This window comes from Leopardus geoffroyi, chromosome B1, assembly GCF_018350155.1.
Source record: "Leopardus geoffroyi isolate Oge1 chromosome B1, O.geoffroyi_Oge1_pat1.0, whole genome shotgun sequence".
NCBI classification, from domain to species: Eukaryota; Metazoa; Chordata; class Mammalia; order Carnivora; family Felidae; genus Leopardus; species Leopardus geoffroyi.
This window is the reverse complement of record NC_059327.1, coordinates 60,029,020-60,049,635: the sequence shown is the minus strand read 5'-3', so window position 1 is coordinate 60,049,635 and position 20,616 is coordinate 60,029,020. Positions and strand designations below refer to the sequence as shown.

General features: G+C 35.5%; 1 long non-coding RNA gene across 1 annotated transcript; it reads right to left on the bottom strand.

Annotated features, from left to right (window-relative positions):
- Window positions 1-8,744: 8,744 nt before the first annotated feature.
- Window positions 8,745-19,763, bottom strand: LOC123582837. Its single transcript, XR_006704605.1, has 3 exons — window positions 19,578-19,763; window positions 17,638-17,782; window positions 8,745-8,869 (listed from the first exon to the last, which is right to left on the bottom strand). It is a non-coding gene; the product is annotated as an uncharacterized LOC123582837 (long non-coding RNA).
- Window positions 19,764-20,616: the final 853 nt, after the last annotated feature.

Below are 20,616 nucleotides of genomic sequence, written 5' to 3'. Positions count from 1 at the left end.
AATGAGAGTTCAGAAATAAACCCATACGTCTATGGCCAACTGGTCTTTGAGAAGGTGCCAAGACTATTGAATGAAAACATAATTCAAAGAATGATGCTAGGAAACTGTATATCCATATGTTAATGAATGAATTGGACCCTTATGTCACAACATATACCAAAATTTATTTTTAAATGTATCAATGATATATATCAAAATTTATTCAAATGGATTCAACAGCTAAACCTTAACATTTTTATATGAAAACACAGGGATAATTCTTCATTAACTTTGATTTGCAAATGGATTCTTAGCTATAACACCAAAAGCATGAAAACAAAAGGAAAAATAGATTGGACTCCATCAGAAAAAACTTTTAGGGCACCTGTGTGGCTCACTTGGTTAAGCATCCAGCTCTTGACTTCGGCTCAGGTCATGATCTCACGGTTTGTGGGTTCAAGCTTCATATTGGTCTCTGCACTAGCAGTGCAAAGCCTGCTTGGGATTCTGTCTCTCTCCCCCCTCTCTCTCTGCCCCTCCCCTACCTGTGTGCTCTGTCTCTCTCTCTCTCTCAAAATAAATAAACTTAAAAAAATTAAAAACTTTTGCGTACCAAAGAACATTATCAAATAAAGGAAACGACTTATAGGAGAAAATATTTGCAAATCATATATTTTGAAAGGGTTTATACCTAAAATATATAAAGAATATCTACAAATCAAGAACAAAAAGAAGTACAACACAATTAAACTTGGATAAAGGTCTCCAATAGACATTTCTCCAAAGAGAATATACATATTGTGCCATAACATGAAAAGATGCTCAACATCACAAGTTATTAGGGAAATGCAAATCAAAACCACAATAAGATAGGTATCACTTCACACCCCCTAGAATGGTTATAATTTAAAAAAAAAAATGAAAATTATGGGGAGGAGCCAAGATGGCAGAACAGCATGGAAGATTTTTGTGTGTCTCGTGTCCATGAAATACAGCCAGACCAACACTAAACCATCCTACACACCTAAAAAACTGACTGGAGGATTAACACAACAATCTGCACAAAGTGAACCACAGAAATCAGCAGGTACACGGCGCGAAGAAGTGAACTTGGGGAGCGAGAGGCGCAGGAAGGAAGGTGCTTTTGTGAGTGGAGAGAGGAGAGAGACTGGGGTGGGGTGGAGAATACGCGAAAAGCACCCCTCCGCAAGAGGAGCTGGAGAGAAAGGGGAAAATTGGTAACAGCTGCAGAGACTAAACTAAAAAGGGAGAAAGGAGAAAGGAGAAAGGAGAGGGTTTAAATTCTATTAAGACTGTAAACAAAGGGAGCGCAGTCTGCAACTCCACAGCTCCATACCTGGCAGTGCTCTGGTGGGAAGGGCGAATCCCCAGGATCAGAGTGAAAAGCGGAGAAAAGTGGTTCCACTGCTGGAAGGACATTTGGTAGAGACTGTTGAAGCCACCTGGTCCCACCAGACCCCAGAGGGTGGTCACATTCGCTGGTGCTGAAACAAGGTCGTTAAGAGTGAAGCCTGCCAGATGCGTGTTGTGATTTTCCACAATCCCTGAAAAGCTGCTGCTACACTATCTCGCGAACTTTTTCTGGGGCGGGCTGGCACCTGGCCGCAGTCTCGGGGCACCGGCAGCAGCAGGGTCCCACAAGCGCTCCTGGGTGCAGATGACATTCAGCCATTGCTCACTGAGACGCTCCCGCAGAGGGGCAGAACCGGTCAAAGCCTCAGTCCTTCAGAAGAGGCTGGGGAAAGCAGCCGCATCTCAGCCAATCTCGGGAGTGAGGTACTGCCTGGGGCCTGGTCACAGACAGTGAAAAAGCAGGGAGTGGACAAAAGCTGAAGACAGAGGATGGGTGTGCAATTGCTGATCCAGGAAAACAGACTGGATAGCTGGGTGACACCATTTTTACCACTCCCGCGCATGCACATACGCACCTACAAGCGCCACAACGCTCCACCAAAGTAGGCTAGCAGCGCCATCTAGTGGAAAGCGGAGCCATTACACTGAGCCCCGCCCAACTGGACCAACCTCATTCTTCAAGAACACAAGTCTCACTGCGGCTTAGTTTATGGACTATAAAGCACCACATAGACTGACTTATAGAGGAAAACGAAGTAATTTCAGTCCTAATTCAATCTGTTAGCAGGTCCATCATTCAATTTTCTTTCTTTTTTTTCTCTTTTACACTTCTTTTTCTTGAATACAGAAAGAGAAAAAATACATTTTTATTTTCAATTTTTATTAAAAATGTTTTTTTCTTTAATTTTTATTACTATATTTCTTAATTTTGTGTAAATTTATTCAAAATCTATTTTACTTCCATCATTTTATTTTAGTCTACTTCAGTGTATTCACCTTTTCAAATTTTCAATCGCCTTTTTCTTTCTTTTCTTTTTTTCTCTTTTTCATTTCTTTTTTTATTGAATGCAAAAAGAGAAAAACTTCATTTTTACTTTCAATATCTATTAAAAATATTTTTCTTTAATTTTTTACTATATTTTTTCTTTTATGTAAGTTTTTTTCAAATTCTATTTGACTTCCACCATTTTATTTTAGTCTACTACAGTGTATTCACTTTTTCAAATTTTCAAACGATTTCCTTTTTTTTCTTTTTTCTCCTTTTTTCTCTTTTTCGTTTCTTTTCTTTTTCTTGAATATATAAAAAGAAAAATTCATTTTTATTTTTAATTTTTGATAAAAATATTTTTCTTCATTTTTTTTCTACCATATTCTTTACTTCTGTATATATTTTTTCAAATTCTATTTTACCTCGATCATCTCATTTTACTCTAATTCAGTGTATTCATTTTTTCAAATTCTCAAACGATTTCCTTTTATTTTTCCTTCCCCCCCTTTTTTTCTCTAATCTGTGAAACCACTTTCAACACCCAGAACAAAACATACCTAGGATCTGGCATCATTTATTCTATTTGTGTGTGGGTGTGTGTGTGTTTAATTTTATAATTTTAATATTTTTTAATTTTAATTTTTTTAATTTTAATTTTTCTACCTCATTAATTCCTTTTCTCCCTTCAAAATGACAAAACAAAGGAATTCACCCCAAAAGAAAGAGCACTAAGAAACTACAGCCAGAGATTGAACCATCACAGATACAAGCAAGATGTCTGAACCAGAATTTAGAATCACGATAATAAGAATACTAGCTGGAGTTGAAAATACTTTAGAATCCTTTTCTGCAGAGATAAAAGATGCAAAAAATAGCCAGAATGAAATTAAAAATGTTATAACTGAGCTGCAATCACAGATGGATGCAGCAGCGGCAAAGATGGATGATGCAGAACAGAGAATCAGCGATATAGAGGACAAACTTATAGAGAATAATGAAGCAGAAAAAGAGAAGGAGATTAAGGCAAAAGAGCATGATTTAAGAATTAGAGAAATCAGTGACTCATTAAAAAGGAACAACATCGAATATAGGGGTCCGAGAAGAGGAAGAGAGAGAAATAGGGGTAGAAGGGTTATGTGAGCAAATCATAGTGGAAAACGTTCCCAACCTGGGGAAAGACACAGACATCAAAATCCAGGAAGCACAGAGGACTCCCATTAGATTCAACAAAAACTGACCATCAACAAGGCATATCATAGTCAAATTCACAAAATGTTTAGGCAAGGAGAGAATCATAAAAGCAGCAAGGAAAAAAAGTCTCTAACCTACAAGGAAAAGACAGATCAGGTTTGCAGCAGACCTATTTGGCAGGCCAGAAATTTGGCAGGCCAGAAGGAAGAGGCAAGATATATTCAGTGTGCTGAATCAAAAAAATATGCAGCCAGGAATTCTTTATCCAGCAAGCTGTCATTCAGAATAGAAGGAGAGATAAAAAGTTTCCCAGACAAACAAAAATTAAAGGAGTTTGTGACCACTAAACCAGCCCTGAAAGCAATTTTAAGGGGGACTCTCTGAGGGGAGAAAAGATGAAAAAATAAATAAATAAATAAATAAATAAATACGAAAAGCAACAAAGATTAGAAAGGAACAGAGATCACCACCAGAAATTCCAACTCTACAAGCATCATAATAATAGATTCATATCTTTCAGTACTCACTCAAATCATCAATGGACTCAATGCTCCAATCAAAAGACATAGGATAACAGAATGGATAAGAAAACAAGATCCATGTATATGCTGTTTACAAGAGTCCCACTTTAGACCTAAAGACACCTTCAGATTGAAAATAAGGGGATGGAGAACCATCTGTCATGCTAATGGTCAACAAAAGAAAGCTGGTGTAGCCATACTTATATCAGACAATCTAGACTTTAAAATAAAGACTATCAAGAGATGCAGAAGGGCATTATATCAAAACCAAAGGGTCAATCCACCAAGAAGCCTAACGATTGTAAACATTTATGTGCCAAATGTGAGAGCACCCAAATATATAAATCAGTTAATCACAAACATAAAGAAACTCATCTATAGTAACACCATAATAGTAAGAGACTTCAACACCTCATTCACAGTAATGGACAGATCACCTAATCAAAAAATCAACAAGGAAACAATGGCTTTGAATGACACACTGGACCAGATAGACTTAACACATATATTCAGAACATTTCATCCTAAAGCAGCAGAATATGCATTCTTCTCCAGTGCACATGGACTGTTCTCCAGAATAGACCATATACTGGGACACAAAGCAGCCCTAAGTAAGTACAAAAAGATCGAGAGCATACCGGGCATATTTTCAGACCACAATGCTATGAAACCCGAAATCAACCACAAGAAAAAATTTGGAAAGGTTACAAATACTTGGAGACTGAAGAACATCCTACTAAAGAATGAATGGGCTAACCAAGCAGTTAAAGAGGAAATTAAAAAGTATATGGAAGTCAATGAAAATGATAATACCACAACCCCAAACCTCTGGGACACAGCAAAAGCAGTCATAAGAGGAAAGTATATAGCAATCCAGGCCTTCCTAAAGAAGGAAGAAAGATCTCACATACACAACCTAACCTTATGCCTTAAGGAGCTGGAAAAAGAACAGCAAATAAAACCCAAAACCAGCAGAAAACAGGAAATAATAAAGATTAGAGGAGAAATTAATGCTATCGAAACCAAAAAAACAGAAGAACAGATCAATGAATTCAGAAGCTGGTTTTTTGAAAGAATTAACAAAATTGATAAACCACTAGCCAGTTTGATCAAAAAGAAAAAGGAAAGGACCCAAATAAATAAAATCAAGAATGAAAGAGGAGAGATCACAACCAACACAGCAGAAACAAAAACAATAAGAGAATATTATGAGCAATTATATGCCAATAAAATGGGCGATGTGGAAGAAATGGACAAATTCCTAGAAACATATACACTACCAAAACTGAAACAGAAAGAAACAGAAAATTTGAACAGACCCATAACCAGTAAGGAAATCGATTTATTAATCAAAAGTCTCCTAAAAAAACAAGAGTCCAGGGCCAGATGGCTTTCCAGGTGAATTCTACCAAACATTTAAGGAAGAGTGAACACCTATTCTCTTGAAGCTGTTCCAAAAACTAGAAATGGAAGGAAAACTTCCAAACTCTTTCTGTTAAGCCAGCATTACCTTGATTCCAAAACCAGACAGAGACCCTACTAAAAAGGAAAACTATAGACCAATTTCCCTGATGAACATGGATGCAAAAATCCTCGACAAGATATTAGCCAACTGGCCCCAACAATACATTAAAAAAATTATTCACCATGATCAAGTGGGATTTATACCTGGGATGCAGGGCTGGTTCAATACCTGCAAAACAACTAACGTGATTCATCATATCAATAAAAGAAAGGACAAGAACCATATGATCCTCTCGATAGATGCAGAGAAAGCATTTGACAAAATACAGCATCCTTTCTTGATAAAAACCTTCAAGAAAGTAGGGATAGAAGGAGCATACCTCGAGATAATAAAAGCCATATATGAACGACCCAACGCTAATATCATCCTCAATGGGGAAAAACTGAGATCTTTCCCCCTAAGGTCAGGAACAAAACAGGGATGTCCACTCTCGCCACTGTTATTCAACATAGTATTGGAAATCTTAGCCTCTGCAATCAGACAACACAAAGAAATAAAAGGCATCCAAATTGGCCAGGAGGAGGTCAAACTTTCACTCTTTGCAGGTGACATGATACTCTATATGGAAAACCCGAAAGATTCCACCAAGAAACTGCTAGAATTGATTTTTGAATTCAGCAAAGTTTCAGGATATAAAATCAATGCACAGAAATCGGTTGCATTCCTAAACACCAACAAGGAAGCGACAGAAAGAGAAATCAAGGAATTGATCCCATTTACAATTGCACAAAAAAACATAAAATACCTAGGAATGAATTTAACCAAAGAGGTGAAAAATCTATACACTGAAAACTGTAGAAAGCTTATGAAAGAAATTGAAGAAGACACCAAAAAATGGAAAAAGGTTTCATGCTTCTGGATAAGAAGAACAAATATTGTTAAAATGTCGATACTACCCAAATCAATCTACATATTCAATGCAATCCCTATCAAAATAACACCGGCATTCTTCACAGAGCTAGAACAAATAATCCTAAGTTTGTATGGAACCAGAAAAGACCCCAAATAGCCAAAGCAACCTTGAAAAAGAAAACCAAAGCAGGAGGCATCACAATCCCAGACTTCAAACTTTATTACAAAGCTGTAATCATCAAGACAGTAAGGTACTGGCACAAAAACAGACACTCAGATCAATGGAACAGAACAGAGCACCCAGAAATGGATCCACAAACATATGGCCAACTGATCTTTGACAAAGCAGGAAAGAATACCCAATGGAATAAACACAGTGTCTTCAGCAAGTGGTGTTGGGAAAACTGGACAGCGACATGCAGAAGAATGAACCCGGACCACTTTCTTACACCATACACAAAAATAAACTCAAGATGGATGAAATACCTAAATGTAAGTCAGGAATCCATCAAAATCCTCGAGGAGAAAGCAGGCCAAAACCTCTTTGATCTTGGCCGCAGCAACTTCTTGCTCAACATGTCTCTGGAGGCAAAGGAAACAAAAGCAAAAATGAACTACTGGGACCTCATCAAAATAAAAAGCTTCTGCACAGTGAAGGAAACCATCAGCAAAACTAAAAGGCAACCGACAGAATGGGAGAAGATATTTGCAAACGACATATCAGATAAAGGGTTAGTATCCAAAATCTCTAAAGAACTTATCAAAGTCAACACCCAAAAAACAAATAATCCAGTGAAGAAATGGGCAAAAGACATGAATAGACACTTCTCCAAAGAAGACATCCACATGGCCAACCAACACATGTAAAAAGGCTCAACATCACTCATCATCAGGGAAATACAAATCAAAACCACAATGAGATACCACCTTACACCTGTCAGAATGGCAAAAATTAACAACTGGGGCAACAGATGTTGGCAAGGATATGGAGAAAGAGGCTCTGTTTTGCACTGTTGGTGGGAATGCAAGCTGGTGCAGGCACTCTGGAAAACAGTATGGAGGTTCCTCAAAAAATTGAAAATAGAACTACCTTAGGACCCAGCAATTGCACTACTAGGTATTTATACAAAAGATACAAAAATGCTGATTTTTAGGGGCACACAGACCCCAATATTTATAGCAGCACTATCAATAATAGTCAAAGTATGAAAGAGCACAAATGCCCACCGACTGATGAATGGATAAAGATGTGGTATATACACATACAATGGAATATTACCCGGTGATCAAAAAAAAAAAAAAAAAAATGAAATCTTGCCATTTGTAACTACGTGGATGGAACTAGAGTGTACTATGCTAAGCAAAATAAGTCAGCCAAAGATAGATTTCACATGATTTCTCTCATACGTGGAATTTAAGAAACAAAACAAATGAACATCGGAGAAGGGAAGCAAAAATATGATAAAAACAGAGAGGGAGACAAACCATAAGAGACAAATACAGAGAGCAAACTGAAGGTTGCTGGCAGGGTGTTGGGTGGGGGAATGGGCTAAATGGGTGATGGACATTAAGGAAGACATTTGTTGGGATGAGCACTGGGTGTTGTATGTAAGTGATGAATCACGAAATTCTATTCCTGACATCATTATTACATATATTGTAATACATTACATACATATATACACATACATATATTATATATGTATATATATAATATATATGTATATATATGTATATATATGTATATATATGTTAACTAACTTGGATTTAAATAACATACATACATACATACATACATACATAAAGTGTTAGATATATATTTACTGAGTTCCTATTCTATATCATACACCACTTGTAGGTACAGGGATCATACAAGTAACCAAACACAAACTGCCCTCAAATGACTTATAGCAGGGCTTCTCAAATGTTTGTGCATTTTGAACTCAATAGTTCTGAGATGGCTCCCAAGATTTCATCATTTCTAGCAGATGATACTGATGTTGGTCTTTGGTTTGCACCTGGAGTGGCAAAGGCTTATGGTATAGTGATTCACAGCAAGACACAATTCATACATAATGATTAATCGAGAAACTAACACCCTTTTCCTTACCTATATCAATTATTGTGATACTAAAACTACTCAAGCTGTTTTAGAAAAAAAATTTTTTTCTACTTCCGTGCAAAGTACTGTTATTATGGAATAAGAGTAAAGTGGCTTTGTTTCACTGGACACAGCTAGTATTACAATCATGTAAAAATTGTTTCTTTTAAAAGAACACATGGGATAAAAGAAAATTTCACATACATCACTTACCACATTCATAGGGAAGAAATCTTGATCAGTTGTACTGGACAGGAGAGCAAATGGGGAAACAGCAGTTCTACTCTCCGGGCCGGAGAGCAGGCGAGAGCCCAGTTCGGAGTTTTTACATCTTTTACCTGAAAAGTTGAATAAGAGGTCAATTAGAAAATCAAATAAATTAATTTAAAACAATTCTTCTTTTAAACACAAGTTATTGTAAAACAAGTCATACTTGTTTATATCACTATTATTAGGGAAATTACTGACTTTTTTAAAAAAAGGAAAATAATTAAGGTGAAAATTTAAGAATTCTATCTCCAGAAAGGCATTTTTTTTCCTACGCTAAATATCCTGGCATGTGTTAGTGGCGTTATTATTTGTGGTCATCAGTTGGTCCGGTTGGATAATTCCATGTCTATCCCCTCAGAAGTTAGATAAACACCATTTACAAAGCAGGAAATAAGCTTCGCTGGACACTAATAGATCTGAGAATCCCAGGTCAAGAACCAATGCCATCCATCTGTCCTTTAAAATATGTTTCATTGTCAGCTAATTCCTCTTAAGCTACAGAAACTACAAAATTTCTCATAATAGAGTTAAAATTGACATCATTGCCACTTTCTTATGTTAACTCTCATATTCCAACAGAAGGGAAGAAATTCCTGCCAGTCGTCAGGAGGCAAAAGCAATAGAGGAACGTTTCTAGATCTTGTCAAACTCACTCCTACCGCCCCACCTCAGTGTGAGTTTGGGAGAAGGAGCTACTGTCATGTGACTCAAATTTTTCTCTGTCTTCCCCCTCCCAGCCTCCCTGCGGTCCTTCCATTCTCTTCTCTGACTACTTTCTTGTACTATATAACACACTTAGCTCTGTGTGTTTCGTTGTTTCTCTTTGAATGACCTACTGCTTATCTTCTGTTGTTCTCTCCACTTTTTGTCATAGCTGTGCCTCTTTACCCCTCTACTTTGTCTATACTGCTGTCTCTCTTTTTTCCAGTCACATTCTCTTAGTCTGTGTTTCTCTGTTAATCGCTCTCTATGCTTGTCTCTCCTTTTTGTCCATGTTGTCTCTATTTCTATTTCTGTCCATCTCTTTCTGTCTTTCTGTGTTTGTGTCTCATTTTTTTTTTTATCTCTCCCTACTTCTCTCTCCCTATCTGTCTCTATGTCTTTGTTTCTCTCTCTTTATGTATCTCTGCCTTTCCTATATACACTTCTCTGTGTCTTCCTCTGTCAGTCTGTCTGTCCCTTTCTCTTTGTCTTTCTTTTTCAGACCCAGCTGACTGCTAAGAAGATACATTCTAGTATTTTCCTGTCATACGGTAACATAGAAGAGAGAATCTACAAGAAGGGAGCATTGTTGTTTTATTTGGGGGACAGATAATTGAAGTTTCGCTCGGGACTATGCTTTATATAACATATTTGAATGAGAATGAAAATCATGCTAATTCAGCTTCATCCATATCACTCCCACATTAAGTATTCAATCAATCCCAACTTTAGAGGCAAAACACTAGTGTTTGATGTTTACCCTTAAGCTCCCAAAATTAAATGCGTGACTTGGATTTATTAGTAAGAAACTCTGCAATTTTTAATAGTTACAATCATCTGATCCTGTTAACCAAGTGGCATTAAAATAAAAACTTTGGGGGCGCCTGGGTGGCGCAGTCGGTTAAGCGTCCGACTTCAGCCAGGTCACGATCTCGCGGTCCGTGAGTTCGAGCCCCGCGTCAGGCTCTGGGCTGATGGCTCAGAGCCTGGAGCCTGTTTCCGATTCTGTGTCTCCCTCTCTCTCTGCCCCTCCCCCGTCCATGCTCTGTCTCTCTCTGTCCCAAAAATAAATAAACGTTGAAAAAAAAAATTTTTTTAAAAAAATAAAAAAATAAAAACTTTAAAAAAGAAAAAGAAAAAAACAACCATCATTTGGTTGTATTTGTTTTAATTAGATAAAGGTGATGATCACACATTTTACCATACCAAATGCCACAGGATTATATACTTTAAAATGATTAATTTTATCTCCATTAAAAGAAACCTAAAAAAATATGACCTATTATTTGTCTACTGTTTTTTTATTCACATGTCCCTTTTCTTAAAAGTTGTATTAGCCTCCTAATGCTGATATAAAAAATTATCTCAAACTTTTGGCTTAACACAATCTAAATTTGTTATGGAAGTTCTGGAAGTCAGAAGTCTGAAATGAATCTCATTGGCTTAAAACCAAAGTATAGTCAGAGCTGTGTCGGTTCCTTCTGGAGACCAGAGGGGAGAATCTATTTCCTTGCCTTTTCCATCCCCGTTAGGCTGCAACATAGTCCTTGGCTCATGGCCCTTTTCCACCCTCAAAGCCAGGAATGATCAGTTAAATCTTTCTTGTACTATGTCTCTTTGACTCTGATTCCCTTGCCCCTGTCTTTCATTTATAAGGACCCTTGTGATTACATTGGATCAATCCAGAAAATCCAGGATAATTTCCTCATCTCAAAGTCAATAAATTAGAAAATTTAGTTCAATCTACAATGTCAGTTCCCCCTTTGTTACATAACATAACATATTCATAGGTTCCCAAGATTAGCATCCAGACTTTTTTTTTAAGGGAGGGGGATTATTTTGCCTGCCACAGAAATCATCCCAGAGGCAAATAGGAAAAATAATTATACCTACCCCTCTAACTCCCAAATGTAGGCAATTGCCTGGGAACAATTAAGTTCTTTTTCATGAAGTTGACTCATTACTAGCTGATTTCTTATTCCATGATTGAATAAACTGGCCATTTTCTCTTACCCTTCATAAGCCTCTACATTCCAAAATAATAATCTATCCAGAAATATGAATAAACCAAAGCAGATCTTACTGTTTCATTTTTTTCCTCCTTGCTTCTGGAGATAAGGGAAAGGAAATTCTGCCCCCTTTCCATTTTCCTGTTAGTACTCTCTCTCCATCTTTTCATTTTGGGGCACTAAGTATATCTCCTACTTCCAATACCTTTACTTTACTGGCATAGATTACAGAATTTTCCTTATGTTTGTGTTATCTTCATTTTCATTTATTCTATCCTTTCCTCAAAGACATAGGAAATACCTTCTTTGCTGTCCCCCATAGTCCTCAAGGAAGTATAAGATACTAATGGCCCTTAATAAATATGCCAGGGGTGCCTTGGTGGCTCAGTTGGTTGGGTGTCCACCTGGGTTTGGCTCAGCTCATGATCTCATGGTTCATGAGGTTGAGCCCTGCATCAGGCTTTGCACTGACAGTGCAAAGCCTGCCTGGGATTCTCTCTCTCTCTCTCTCTGTCTCTCTCAAGATAGATAAATAAATTTAATAAGTAAATAAGTAAATAAATATGCCAAAATTCCTTTTCTTATATTTTCAAAGTTATCCAGATTTGAAAGTTTAACTAGTTAAGAATGCCATGATCTACTAAAAGGCAAACAGCATCAATAGAAGAGGAGATATTCTAGAATAAATTTAGACCACGCAATGGTTTGTTAGCTTATAATGACACTAGAAAACATAGAAATATTTTACACATTTAATGTCAAGTCAAATCCATGGTGGTTTAGTTAATTCCAAATAATATAAGTCCTTTCTAGTATAAAATTTCTAGAGCATAGAGCTGAAAGATTGTTTCCTGTGTATTTATTCGCAATAGTTTTGTCCTCATTTTCTGAAGTTTAGTTTTATCTCAAAATATTTACATTTATTTCTTTTATTGACCTCACATTCTGTTCACAGACATTCACAATATCATCAATTTTTGACAAAGGTAGTTGGTATGCTTTTTTCATGTCAGTCAACTTAGAAATCATTAGGAGGAAGGAACCAAAATATTTTTTAAGTTTATTTATTTATCTTGTGAGAGAGAGAGAGAGAGAGAGAGAGAGAGGCAGAGACAGAGGGAAAGAGAGAATTCACAAGCAGCTGGCAACACGTAGCCCCATGTGGGGCTCAATCCTACTAAGTGTGAGATCATCACCTGAGTCAAAATCAATAATCAGCACTTAACCAACTGACCCACCCATGGTCCCCAGAACCAAAATTCTTTTTAATTATGTTATTGAGTTCCACAGTTGCCACTGTAGCAAAGTCCTTGGGAAGATCATCTAGAATTACCTAGTAACAATGAAATGTAGATGAATGTAGATATTTGAAACAAAAGCAGATTACCAAAGTCTGTGAGACACAGAGTGAAAATATTTTTAAAAGTCTGGATGGAAGTATATTTCTAAGTATGAATACTATTACTTACAGTAAAGTATAAATATAAACATTAAAGTCATTTGTGGTCCTACCACACAGGAAGATAGAGCCATAAGGATTTTGGTATATAGTATTTCCTTCCAGTCTTCTATACACACATTTATGTTGTAGTATTCAGTTTTTATGGTCTAATGCTTATGCTTAACATAATATCTAGGGCATTTCCAATGTGACAGAATATTATTCGCAAAGATGAATTTTTGTGGCTGCATATAAGATAGCCACATATAAGTATGCTAAAATTCATCTAAACTTTTTTTTGTTGTTGTTGGATGTGGTAGGTAGCACCAATTTTCAATTATAAGCAAGCATGATGTCATAGACTGAACTGTATTCCTCAAAAAATCATGTTGAAATCCTAAACCTCAGCATCTCAGAATGTAACCTTATTTGGAAATAGGGTCATTGCAGATATAATTAGTCAAGATGAAGTCATATTAGAGTAGGATGGGCCCCTAATCTGATATGACTGGTGTTCTTATAAAAAGAAACTTGGACACAGAGACATGCACACAGGGAGAACACCATGAACATGAAGGTAGAGATTGGGCTGATGTGACTATAAGCCAAGGAATGTCAAAAATTGCCAACAAAACACCAGCAGCTCGGAGAGAGGCATGGAACACTCTCCCTCAGTCTTCAGAGGGAACCAATCATGCCTGCACTTCTGGCCTCCAGAACCGAGAGCCCACAAATTTTTGTTGTTTAAGCCACACAGGTTGTGGTGCTTAGTCACAGCAGCCTTAGGAACCTAACGAAGTAAATTTTTACATCAAATTTTTTGTGTGTATCTTTGATTATATAATTATTATAAATTCTAAGAAGTAGAAACACTACGTTAAAGAATATTTTATTTTATTTATTTTTTTTTTAATTTTTTTTTCAACGTTTATTTATTTTTGGGACAGAGAGAGACAGAGCATGAACGGGGGAGGGGCAGAGAGAGAGGGAGACACAGAATCAGAAACAGGCTCCAGGCTCTGAGCCATCAGCCCAGAGCCTGACGCGGGGCTCGAACTCACAGACCGCGAGATCGTGACCTGGCTGAAGTTGGACGCTTAACCGACTGCGCCACCCAGGCGCCCCAAAGAATATTTTAAAAGATAGATCTATTTACAGTCCTATCAATATAACTATTAATTGCAATCTTGCCAAATTAGCAAGTGAACAATAGTATCATGTGAATTTCCATTTTTTATTGTTAGTAAGATTATTTTACATTATATTTTCTTTGTAACTTTAGTATGTGGGAAAGCTACATTTTATTAGACCTATTTTGCATTTGAAGACTTACTAAACTGTCATTAATTGTAATCACTTTTCTGTTGATTCTTTTGGCTTTTTTTAGTAGCCGGTCATTTCATCTGAAAATAACAGGAATTATGAAAATAAGAGCTAAGAGCACCGAGTGCATATATTAACTCATTTAATCTTCACAGCGATCCATTGAAGCAGATAGTATTAGGATCCCCAATTTACAGATAATAACAGGCCTGGATAAAGAAATTTTCTTAAGGCCGTTTCTATGCTCAGTGGCAGAGCTGGGGTCTAGTTATCTGATTTTAAAATACCCTACCACATACTCATAACCTTACTTTTCCAATAGTTACATTGCATTTTTACTTCTTGACATTTGACAATGACAATTCCGAGAAAAATATTTTCAAATGGCTGTTAAAATGAAACACTTCTTGTTTCAAATATGTATGTTACTGTGATTATTATTTCACTATTGAATATAATATTGTTTGAGATCTTTTTTTTTTTAGAGAGAGAGTGCACGAATGGGGGAGGGGGCAGAGGGTGAGAGAGAGATTGAGAGAGAGAGAGAGAGAGAGGATCTTAAACAGGCTCCACGCTGAGCTCTGAGCCTGTCACAGGGCTCGATCCTATAACCCTGGAATCATGAACTGAGCCAAAATCAAGAGTTGGACGTTCAACCAATGGATTCACCCCGGTACCCTGAGATCATCTTTAATGTAATTTAAAAAAAATCATGTTACTAGCTTGCTGCTAAGAATCTCTATCAGAAATAAAGTTGTTCATTTTTAAAGAAGACTTCAATCTTTCCTCATTGACTGAGGCAGGATGAAGCAAAAGTAACTAATGACACCAAAATTTTTGTTATTAGGAAAATACGATCATAGTACATGTTATAATGGAAAGATTTTACATGAAATTATAAAGTTGGGGTATATATTTTTCTTATCACTGAATGAGAACATTTCTTTTTAAAGTTTCTCACACACAGAGGAAGACATTTTCTTCCAAAAAGATCTGCTAACACCACTACTAAAGCTTGCATCACATCTTCAGAAAATGTCTTTTGGCCTGTTCAAAATAAAGGGTTTAACTTTTCAAAACTTTAAAGAACAAAATTCGTCATTTTAGAAATACCCTGAGACAGTTCTTAAGACCCAAACTTAAATTTTCAAGGTAAACCAGATTTGAAAAAGTCACTTTCCAGACTTTGGTAAATTCTTAATAAATTACAATATTACCTTATAGTAATGCAAACTAATTGACCCTCTATTGACACAGATTGCTGGTTTTCTTTTTTTTTTAATGTTTCGTTTTATTTTTAATGTCTATTTTTGAGAGAGAGAGAGAGAGAGCAAGCGGGGGAGGGGCAGATAGAGAGGAGGACAGAGGATCCAAAGCAGGCTCCACACTGACTGCAGCAAGCCTGATGCCGGGTTCAAACTCAAGAACCTGGAGATCACAACCTGAGTGGAAGTCAGGCACTCAACAGACTGGGCCACCCAGGTGCCCCTCCTTGTCCCCACTGTTAGCTGTAGGAATGTAGAGGGGGAAATGAATAGCCATTTGCCTTAGTTCTACAGTTGCCATGGGATTCTATCATAGGCTTCAAATCCTCCTTCTGCTTCTTTGTTCCACTCAGTTTTTCTACCTCCGTTCAAAACTTGCTAAGGAGTGAAGACCGTATGTTGCTTTCCAAATTCTTTATCTGCTATTCCAGACCATATGTTTATGCCCACTCACTTTCTCTTGGCACACGTTACAGTCAAAAGAGAGCTCACTAGAGCTCCCGCTGACATAACTTTGTTCCTCATATTTTCTTTCCCTGGAGTATTTACCTCCTACATTTGCATATACCCAAAACCTTGTAGTATTTTAGGAACAAAATCTCCTTGACGGAAAACCTATGTTTGATTCCTGATTTGCAATCTGCCACAGTATTTAGCAGAGTGTTATGCCCACGCTGATAGCCACTCAATCACTAGACAGTAAATGAATGAGTACACAACACATAATAATGTGAGTACTTGGAAACAGGCCACGACTGCCTCCCGCTACTGGAAAAATGAAGAACACTAAGAATGAAGCTTCCAGATTTCAAGTAAAAAAAAGTTAATTTGATGTGTTTACACCGATAGAATTATAGCAAAAATTATTTCAGTTTTTCTTATTCTTTTAATGTTGTGATACAATACACACAATATTTATAAAATAAGTAAAATTCACTGATCCCACTTTGTAGGATCCTTTAATGGAAAAATATAGATTCAAACAGATTAAAGTTTTTATGGTTTGATCTAGTAGTTACTAAGATATGTTCTATAATATTATTTTAATGATTTTTATATTATTCTAACAATTTAGGCCATTTACCAAAAATAAAATGAACAATAGAATATTAATTCTATATTCCTCTTCCCAGCTGTCTGCATTTGAGTTTGGATCATATCCACTTTATTATTCTCTAGTTGATGTCATTATGGAAAAGTTATGGAAAAGGGAAAAATAATTTATAAATTAAAAAAAATAAAATCATTACAGGTGACAACACTGTAATTCCAATATAGTCCTATGGTTTATATTTGACATTGAACTGTTACCTTCATATTTTATTACAAAACGGCTAATGATTAGGACGTAAATGTGAGGATACCACAGAGACTTATTTTTCATGTGTATGACCAGATACAAAAAAAGATAAAATTGGTGACTTTACATAAATTATTGAAATTTATATCAATTAATATATATTTAAAATGCCTTGTGATTTCAGAAGAATAATATTTATTATTCAAGTGTTTATTCTTTCAAATGTAAAGTATATTAAATGGTCATTAAGAATGTTTACATAACATTACAAATACACTCATAAATATTTTAATATTTCCATAAACCTCTTTAATAACAAAAATAAGAAAAATGTTCAAACTGCATTAAAAGAAAAAACAGTTGGGCACCTGGGTGGCTCAGTTAGATAAGTTCTTGATTAACTCTTGATTTCAGCTCAGGTCAAGAACTCAAGATTTGTGAGTTTGAGCCCCATATGACTCCACACTGACAGAGCAGAGCCTGCTTAAGATTCACTCTCTCTCTCCCTGTCTCACTCCTCCTCCCTCACTGGGCACACATGCTCTTCTCCTCAAGCATGCTTTCTCTCTCTCTCTCTCTCTCTCTAAAAATAAATAAACTTAAAAAAATACTTAAAAAAAAAAGAAAAAGCAGTTAAAAAATGGCATGCCGTCCAAAGTAAACGCAGTTCTGGGGAATGTATGGCTGTATGTAAATACACACATGTGGTCTGTGTGTGTGTATGTGTGTGTTTGTATGTGTGTGTTTGTGCACAGAGTCTAATGAGTAAAAGTATGAGAAAAGCTTATTTGCTTACCATTTATGTTGCTTGGATTATACAACCTGTGAAATAAACCTTTCACCAGGAAGCTTACTAAAACAAAATTCACAGGTTCATGGTGGCACAAATGGGACACGAGTCCAGAATATCCAATAAGAAAACATTCTTGATTCATGTATTCCTAGAAATTAATTTTATCATGTTAAACTCAGTCTCTTGATCTCAGAAATATCGAACAAATAAGAAATATCAAACAAATAAACTAATAAAGGAGATATTAGTAGAGATAATTTGTAGTAACACCTTAAATTAGTGAAAATAGATTTAAATCTTACCTCTGTGACCAAGAATTGCAAAGAATATATAAAACAAAATTCTAACATGAACTTGATCTTTGGTTGCTTGAAGGATATCAATAAATGTTGGGCAACTAATAATAGCTACACAGACATATATCAAAATATCAAGTTATATTTTAAGCAATTCTGGTAGTGTGTCTTCCAAATGTAATACCCCAAGGGACAATTAAACATTTCTATCACAAAACGTGTTATTATATATACTTATATACTATATACAATGTATGGTATATTTTCACATTTTATATTAGGCATTGAATATTGCTTTAATATACTATTTATTATATTATTATAATACTTTTATTATAATTAGGTATTCCATAATGTTTTATATTAAATGTGTGTGTATAACAGAAAATGGTAAAAAAAAATTAGAGGGAGAGAGGAATAATTACAACTGCATGACAGTGAAAAGTAAACATAAGGTGTAAAAATATTGAACCAAGAATTGTGAACATTTCAGTATCTTATATATCTTTGAACCATTAATTATTTTTTTGAAATTTAATTTCTAAAAGGCTTTAGACTATATATATTTATAGAAAAAGTTTCTTTTTTAATATATGCAGAGCCCAGGGGTAATTAAAACAGAAAAACCATGGGCTTAATTTTCCATATGCTTGAAAGCATGAAAGTTAAAAGCATGCTTTTGTGTTGAATAAGGGTACTGTAAAATAGAATCAAATGTCACAGTGAGTTTATTTACAGTACATTGTTTTTTATTCCCATCATCTTATGAGACCTATTATAAAATTGAGCTGAAATAATTATATTAATTAAAGTAATTTAAATAATATGAAACAGTGTCCCTTTGCTTTGGCAACTCTTTGTCATCTGTTTTGGCAATGAACACCATAAGTCTGAGAACCAAAGATTTGTTTAGTGGAAATTGACCCTTTAGTTTGGGCACATTAGACTTTAAGAGCCTATCTTAGGTAATAGAATATCATAGAAGAACACATTTCTTAGATGGTCTTCTCCACATCTTCCTGCACGACTGGACATCTAAAGAGCTGATCACATAATTTTTGAATAACTTCACTTCTTGTCTCTCTAATTACTTAATGTCGAATTTACCTATATCATATGGAATATTAGATTTCAAAAATGTTGAAAGAGTTCTTTGTTGCTTAGTATATTAATTTTAGCAAAGTTTAAAACATTTTATTTTACAAATATTAAAATGTGTTTGTTCTTTTAGTAGTATCTGTTTGAAGATCATGACATTTAAGCAGGGCAATTTTCATCTTATTTCCCAGTGTATTTCTAGAAATCAGTCTGAACTGAGACCATTGTAGATAGTCCATTTACAATCATTGGTGCCTGGAACCAATTGGGAACTCCAAAGGTATGCTTACCTCTCCTTCATAGTATTTTTAAATTCAATAATATTTACCAAAGCAAGAATATTGTGAAGAAAGCTAATCTATTTAACCAATGATTGCTTAAAATTTCGTTAAATATAATCATATTCATATCATATATCTAGAACCCATTTTCAAATATTTTAGGTAGTCTCCAAATGTTTCAGAATAGACATGGTTTATCTTGGCTCACTGAATGGATGTTCCAGATCCAGTGTATACAACTGTAACAAAAGGCATGTAGCATAAATACCTGTCAAAAGTTCAAGGCATCCAGATAAACAGAATCTTCTTTAAAACAACAGATTTAATGGCATATTACAAAGCAAGGGTTGAAGTAGTCGTTACCTCCTATGGGTGGAAGATAGAAAAAAATCTGAAAAACAAATTTAACATACAAATACATAGATGTATACATAGCCACTAAATGTTGACTGGATCAGACTCCCTGGAAATTATGAGTAACAGGCAATGGAAGCTAGTGTCACCAAAAATAGAAACTGCATTTTCATTCGGAATAAATAATTGTGAGTCTCATAGAGCTTTGCATTCACTTTAATGTTTTACCTTAATATTGCAATTACCTACCATTTTCAGATTAAAAATAATGTGAAATCAAAGTCATTCAGTAAGCATTTCTTTTTGCAGAAATAAAAGCAATAGTTTAGAAAAGGAGTATTAAGTTTACATTGAAAGATTTCTAAGAAGAGAAATGAGTAGGGAATAAAATCAGAAGCAAAGCAAGAACCAGTTCATATCAAGCATTCAAAAAGCTACTGTGAGGAACTTAGATTTTAAGAGAAAGGGGAGCTGAATGATATGGTTAATATTTATGATTGTTTTGGCTTCTCTATGAACTAATTTTAGGAGGTGATGAATAAAAGCTGAATGATCTGGTAGGAGACTTTTAAATTATTCTGGACAACATATGATTGCATCATTGAGTAAGGAATAGTGTTCTCAGGAGAGATCAGATATATGAATAAAGGATAGCTCCTGGGATTTTTACATTCCTACTTCAATTTTAAAATGCTATTTTGACTCACATTTCTCAGAAAAAAAAAACTGAAGCCATCAGCTATAATCTCTCTTTTCCCTACCTTACCTACTTGAGGTTGTTTATGTTCTGTCTTGATTCTCTCTTAGGTTTTCTTCCCTTCAAAATGGACAACAGTTATAGTCTCACATTTTCCTCAAGTACTAGCTTTGCTGTACCACATAAGTTTAGCAATATAGTATTTTATTTATCAATTCTATGTGCTTTTATAAATTAGGCTTTCTTCTTTTGACTT